The sequence below is a fragment of the Equus caballus genome, chromosome 1 (assembly GCF_041296265.1).
Source record: "Equus caballus isolate H_3958 breed thoroughbred chromosome 1, TB-T2T, whole genome shotgun sequence".
NCBI lineage: Eukaryota > Metazoa > Chordata > Mammalia > Perissodactyla > Equidae > Equus > Equus caballus.
In genome coordinates, this window is record NC_091684.1 from 22,375,848 (window position 1) to 22,383,535 (window position 7,688).

The 7,688-nt window shown below is 39.5% G+C and overlaps 1 pseudogene; it reads right to left on the reverse strand.

Annotated features, from left to right (window-relative positions):
• Positions 1-5,305: 5,305 nt before the first annotated feature.
• Positions 5,306-6,303, reverse strand: LOC100629407 (large ribosomal subunit protein eL39-like; annotated as a pseudogene).
• Positions 6,304-7,688: the final 1,385 nt, after the last annotated feature.

Below are 7,688 nucleotides of genomic sequence, written 5' to 3' on the forward strand. Positions count from 1 at the left end.
TGAGCTTCAGCCCAAACACTAAAGTCTTTGTAACAACAAGATCTTTTATTTACATTTTTTTAAAGATTGACACCTGAGCTAACATCTGTCGCCAATCTTCTTCTTTTTTTTCCCCTTCTTCTTCTCCCCAAAGCCCCCCCAGTACATAGTTGTATATTCTAGTTGTGAGCGCCTCTGGTTGTGCTATGTGGGACGCTTCCTCAGCATGGCTTGAGGATCCAAGGATCCAGGATCCAAACCAGCGAAACCCTGGGCCACTGATGCGGAGCTCGAGAACTTGACCACTTGGCCACGGGGCTGGCCCCTTTTATTTCCATTTTAAAGTAAAAGATAAGACTGTTGCTGGATAGGAAAAGTCTCTTCTCCAAATCAAAGTCACAGCATCCTCCCCAACCATTTCAGTGTTGCTGCTGACTCCCTGGCCTCCAGATTACTGGAAATGCCTCCTTACCGGCTGCCCTCTTCCCTCATGTGCCCTATATTGCTGATACTGACTGAAGCAACCACACAAAACTTGCAGAATGAGAGGGCTATCTGCTTATGGCATCGAATGCACTTGTTGTATTAGCCTTTTAAAAAAAACGTGTAAAAGTTCCTAAATTATTAAAATTTTCCAAAGTGGTATTTGATGGCAAAAGTAATATCTGTGCAAAGTATTAAGTGGGTTTTAAGAAAAAAGCCGAATAATTTGACAGTATTAAAATTGTGCTGCCAAAGAGTCCATTTTCTCAGAGCCATCTCTATCCTGGCTTCAGTTGCACAGACTGTCATCAGGATGGTGAGATTTATTTTTCCTCTAACTGCAACATAGTAGCCAGTTTTATAAGAAATATAGCTGTGGTGCCCACTTTTCAGAAGGGTAAAAAATCCATGGTGTCTCTTACATGGGTGATTACGTATATGATTGGGAGAATGGCTTGCAACAAAAAGATCAGAGAAAAAGAGGCTTTAGGGATCCCTGGGGTGCTGTTTAGATGTTTAAAAATATGTAGTAACCAGTGATTCATTTATTGGTGGGAAGACACAAAGCTCCCTCTTTCCAGGGAAGGGGAGTTTGGCCTCTTTTGTGAAATTTTCTGCATTTTGCATTCTCATGTATTAAATACAGAGCATGCATTATTCACCCTTTAAAGCTATTTCAAGGTCTGTATGTGATTTCCCTTTATAATCTCAGAAATTTCACATGTAATTCATTAGAGATGGATAATGATCTAGTGCGTGGGGGCAGGAGATAGAGTCAGCACTGGCTTTTCGCCTTCAGTCTGCTCCCGTGTGCCGGAAGGCAGTGTGGCCGATCTGCATTTATGTGGGTTCTTGAAATGTTCTTTTGTGTTCTGTATCATGGATTGAATGATTTCAAAGGGTATTTGTTTTATGCTAGGTCCTGGGGGCCATACTCAGGAAACACAAGGTATGTCCCAGAGTACCTTACAAGAGTATTGGAGAAGGCATGTATTTATGAAAACTTAGAGGGCAAAACTCTGTACTGTCAGGTGTTAATGGGATGTAATTAAATGCATAGTGAGTGGCCAACAGAGCCGAGCTACTAAGAGCGTGGACGCCAACACCAGCTCTTTTAGGCCTGAACACCAGCTCCATCAGTAACTAGTTGTGAGACCTTGGCAGCGAGGGGCGATGATACCAAAGACAGCAAACTTGGTCTAGTGTTCCACAATAATGTGATATTTCAGCTGAAACTTCAATGTCGGATAGGCATTTTGCTTTTACAAATGATGCTGAACACCTTATTTCTCATGTTGCAAGTATATCTGTGGGCTGTTTCTGTGTACTTACTCATGATTTTTACCTAGTGCCCTTGTCTCCTTAGTATGAACAATGGTGAAATCAGTCTACTTCAACTTTCTCTCAACTCATCTCTTTCCTACCCATCTCCCAATTATAGTGAATTATGAGATTTTTCTTAGCGCCTACTTTTAAACATTTAAGTATTTTTATACAGTTGAGTAACAATAACTCTCTGTGGGTCTCTTTTGTTTCTGCATGTCTTGTATCAACTTTTGTTGGGGACAATCTTTTCACGGGTGTTTATACAGCAAACGACCTTGGAATACATAGTGTCACCCTCCAGGGCTGAGGGAAGATTCGTTGGCTGCCCAAGGTAATGAAGATAATGTCTCCCTCTGGGGCAAAGATTGGGCAGGTTTGCTAATAGACCCTTTATAAAAGATTGGGGTTTCCTAAATTCTGGGTTCCTCGGCTATGAGGCAGTCCCACTGCATGCACAGAGTTGACCCAGGCCGCTCTGCATTGTCCCTGTAGGAACTGGAGGACAAGGGACCTGATGTGAGCATGAAGCTCATGCTGCTTTGCTCTGACCCAGGAGTCTCGGGATTTCTGTAAGCACCCATGAAACTGTGGCAGAATAACTAGTTAGCTTGAAAGCAATGTGAAATCTCTGACTCTTCACAGTTCTTGACATAGACTTCTATTACCTGATTTACTTGCTGTAAGTGTGCTTACACTGTGTCCCATTTTTATTTCCTCCTTCTTATTCTGGCCTTGTTTTATTATTTCCCCTTTGTCAGGTTTATAAAACACTTACATTCTGTTCTGTAACTATGATCTCAGTATTTATTTTAGTTTTATCTCCTTGCTTAATCAGACTAAATTTAGAATAGTTTCTCTATTCATCTTTTAATTAGTTGAAATTTGCCCTTGAGAATCCTCTGGAAAGTCACCTCTAGAAAGATTCATGGAGATTATATTCCCAGAGTTCTTGCATGCTTGGAGATGTTTTTTTGCCTTTTTACTAGAGAGGTAATTTGGCTGGGAAGTAAATTTTTGGTTCCATTCTTTCTTTCCTGGAAGACTTTTAGTCATTACCCCATTGTCCTCTAGATTGACTCTTACTATATAAGATTGAGGTGGGTTGATTGTTTTTTAAACATAATTTAATCTTTTTTGTCTAGCACAGAGAATTCTTAAACTTTGAAGTCAAGTAATTTTGCTTGAATTTAAATTTTTTATTGAGACATAATTGACATATAACGTGTACATTTAAAGAATACAATGTGTTGATTTGATACATTTCTATATTGCAATATGATTACCACTGTAGCGTTAGCTAACACCTCTGTCACGTCAAATGATCATTATTTCTTTTTTGTGGTGAGAACAATGAAGATCTAGTCTCTTAGCAACTTTGAAGCTTATAACACAGTACTGTTGTGTATAATCACTATGCTGTGCATTAGATCTTCAGGACTTATTTATCTACTAGTTGCAAGTTTGTACCCTTAAACAACATCTCCCCAATTTCCCTAATCCCTGGCCCCCGGTACCCACCATTCTACTCTCTGTTTTCCTGAGTTTGGCTTTTTTAGATCTACATATAAAAGAGATCATACAGCTTTTGTCTTTCTTTGTCTGGTTTATCTCACTTAACATAATGCCCTCAAGATCCATCCATGTTCTCACAAATGGGAGGATTTCCTTCTTTCTCATGGCTGAATAATAGTCCATTATGTATGTGTGTGTGTGCTCGCATATATATAAATATATATATCTCGCATTTCTTTATCCATTCATCTATTGACAATTGTTTGAATTTCATTTTAGCATTGACTATTCTCCATCAAACTTTCCAGAGACACAGTATTTTGACTTTTTGATCTATAAATATGTCTTCTTTTGTTTCTGAAAAATCATACGTACATGTAATATTTACTTCAATATTATTTACATATCAGTGTAATAATACTCCAGTGAGTCTGTATTCTTCAAGAACATTGATTTTACATATGTTGGATTTGTCTGATCTTTTCTACTTATTATTTTCTTCCTATCCCGTTAATTTTTGTGGATTCCCATTTACTTTTGCTTGTTTTTTTCTTAAATCTATTCCCCATGTTTCTAATGAACTTTCAGCCATGTCTAGTCTCCTTTGTGTTGTTTTCAACACAACCTTCACCTCCGGAACGGTATTCTATTTCTCTTTCACTTCTCTCCTGGGAACAGTTTTTCCATTCTTTCTATGGTCTCATCTTCCTTGAGTCCTTTTAGCTCTCTGCTTTGAGTTTTTGTTTTATTGAGAAATTGTTTGATTAAGTTTCATTTAAGAAAATTCCTGGCAACATGCTTATTTAGAAAATTCTAAATCTGATCCATGGTAACATTTATCTGGTGAGTGAACTTCCATCTTCCACTGTTTTTCCTCTTCCTGTCCTTTTCTTTCTTTCCTTTTGGTACCTTTATATAGATGCTTTCTGGGTTGATATTTATTTATATTACTCATCTTTGAAAGAGCTGAGTTCTTCTTAGGTTTGCTATTGGTAAGACTTCTATGTGATGGAGGAGCCAGGTAGTGTTATGGATTAGCTGGACAGTCCATGGTTCACAGTGGGTTTTCTTATGACTCAGTCCTGTAAGTACAGCTTGGTTTTGCTTTTACTTCTCCCAAGACAATAGAGATGAGTTGCTGTAGGATGTCACCAATGCTGTCTCTACTTTCTCTATCCTGTCTCATCAAGAGATTCCTTCTTGCAAAGCTGGTACAGTGGTGTGTTTCTTTATTCAGCCCCCTAACGCTGCTGCTTCCCATTGCTTACCTGTGTCCAAGGATGCGCCTAACTGCCACCTCAGCACAATATTCCCAGTTTTCCCAACAGAGAATTGTTGGTTTTCCCCTCAGAGTGTGACATGCTCCCAAGAACAGTGCTCTGCCAGCTTTGCTTGTAATGCACAGTTGTAGGCGTTATCTGCCTGCATCCTCCCTTGCTCCTGTTTGACCACAACTGCTTTGCTGGCTCTTCCTCATGTATTGTAGTTCAGGGTTTCAGATGTTGTCTAGCTTGTCCATGTTAGAACATACATTTATTGTTCTTCTTCTTGTTTTGAGTTGCCTTCTAAGAGGAGAGGGAGGAAATACTATTAGATATTCAATAATCAATAAACATTTATTGCACTCCTACCATTGTCAGACTCTGTTAGGCACTCAAGATGCTGAGATCATGCAACTCAGCTGGTAATAGATATCCCTTTATTTCTCTTTCCTGCATGAAGATTCTCTGATCCTAGGATTAACTGTAGAAATCCTTAAATTTTAGGAAGAGGTATTCTAACTAGTTCCAAATGGTGGGAAAGCCTTTATAGTTCTTGAGTTGGGGGTTGAACTGAGGAAAGGCAGGCTTTGTAAAAGATGGGAGTCAATGCTACCCACCTATCTCATATGACAGCTCAGATTTATAAACATGAATGGATATTCTTAAGAAATAAGTCTATCAGCCAGTGTGGAGCTTTATGTTTTGGCCTCAGTTAAAGCCATGCCCATATTGTTGTGATTAGGCTAGCTGCTACTTTCCAAGATGTTGCCTCTTATCCCACACCTGCAAAAGGAAAGACACGCCAGTCACCATTTTCAGCATCATCCTTGTCACCATCATCACCACCACCATCACCACCACCGCTATTACAATTTCTTGAGTGCCTCTTTTGTGCTGAAAACGTTACTTCCTTATTTAATATCTACAATAATTCTGGGTGGTAGATGTTATAAGCCCCTTTTTATGGATGAGGCAATTGGGGCTCAGAGAGCATCAGCCATCTTCTCAAAGATGAGAAGCCAGTAAGTTGAAGAACTAGAATTTGAATTCATATCTGGCTGACTCCACAGTTCTCGTCCTTTCTGGTGCTTTATGTAGCCCACTGAGCAAGCTCAGGAGGTCACCCTCATCACCCAATTGTAGCTCTACTTGCAAAGTCATTGTATGCTCTTACTTTTCCCTGGGACATCGAGTAGTGCCAAACATAAGTCAGGCCTAACGAAAATGGTTTTCTAATAAAGAAAGACATTTGTCTTAATGATGAGGACATAATTCTTCGTTAGGGAGTGCACAGGCTCAGCTCTGCCACCATAAACACAGTCCAAAAATACAGCCTAAAGGCAGAAAGGAGAAGACATCAATTTCTTTCCTTTATTCCCCAGCAAAAGTTCTCACATATTTATTACTAAACCAACCTACTAATGCAAAAGCATAGAAACAAAAAGAAAAATTATTTTCCCAATAAAACATGTGCAACTTTCCAGATAATGGTGATGTTTTAGGCTTGATATTGTAAGACACTAGACATGTAGATACAGCATAAATATATCTGCCACCTCATGTGCAACTCCTTTTAGGCCCAGCTTGGCTCTTCTGCAGTGTTTCCTCTTAGAATTGTACCTGCTTTTGTTATCAATTTCATCTGAATCCATTTGGGAACGAGAGGTTTGTGCTTTTGCTTCTTGGCCAGGAATTGCTTGATCCTGAAAGTCTTGTGAGCAGAATTGGAGAGGAGGGCAGTCAGTCACACACTATCATGGCAGAGAAAGGCGAGAAGATACCAATTTCTCTTTTTGTCTTCCTCTCACTGGCTTTCAGTCACATGTCTGGAACATCGTCTAGCACTTTTTTTCTCTCCAGTTATTTTACATTTGTGTTCCATTCCCTCACAGCTTATAAGCTACTTGGGGGCGAGGACAATGCCCTCTTTTACATGGTCTCTGTTATCACCAAATCTGGTGCAGACTGGACACATCACAATCTTTTCAACCATTCCATGTAATGGACACATTGCTGTTAGTGTGTCTTTCTCAAAGGGTGGCAAGATTTGAAGTTAGACCGGCCTGGGTTTACGACATCATTTTTGTGCCATTTGTGAACTGGGTGCTTACACAAGAACTTACATTAGCAGTTACATTTTTTATTTATAATTTTAGGATAATGTATATTTATGGTATAGTTGGTAAGGTAAAATATAATGCAAAATGGGTCTAACATAGTGACTAACTTAGAGCAGATATTCAGATAAATGTGACCTAGGTCATGCCTTCATGTCAAGTTCAGGAATTACAAAAACGTGTTAAGCATTCCACCACATGTCTCTTGCTCAATTATAATGACAGTTATTACTAATTATGGTGTATTAAATATGGCTACTTTCAGCACAGATCGAGTAACAAGGGCTGGATTTACCTTGAAACAAAAACAATAAAAAAAATGAATACAATATATAAAGCAGCAGTTTTCAAGACATTGGACACAGACAATCAAGAAGAGTGATTCCTGAGAGAGAGAAACAAATAAGGTGAGTCTCATGATTGGCCCAGTTTATTGCCAGGAGAGTTTCCAGGCAGCGTAGGGAGAGGAGACCCGCAGGTGGAGCACTGTGGACTCCACGAGTTGAGAAGATGGAGCTGACAATCTGGGGAGACTAAGGTGACTAGAATTCACAGAGCAAAGAGCTAGGTTGGAGACAGCTCCACAGAGAAACAACTCCAGAGAGTTCTTTAGAGATCCATATAGCCCCCTGGCTTCTTCACCTGAGCCCCAATCAGCATAGGTGTGTAAAGAAACTATTCAAGGCCAGGGAAAAAATTATCCACATGGATTAGAAGGAATAACGTCCAGAACTCATACAGGGCCAGGAGTAGTTCTTGCTCCCATCAGCCAAATTGAAAACATCACAATTTATAGGGCATGGTTAGAGTACTCAAAAGTTTTGTCCCAGTACCAGGACAAAATTAGCCCCATATGAAACATTGCCTTGGTCCTATCCAACAGAGACCAAAAACAAGGCCCAAAAGGATCAAATTGTTTCCAAGTAATGTAACTGCATCTCAGAACCAAGCTCAAGAATATTTATGGGAATACAAAAATATCTAGCATCCAGCAGGATGAAATTCAAAA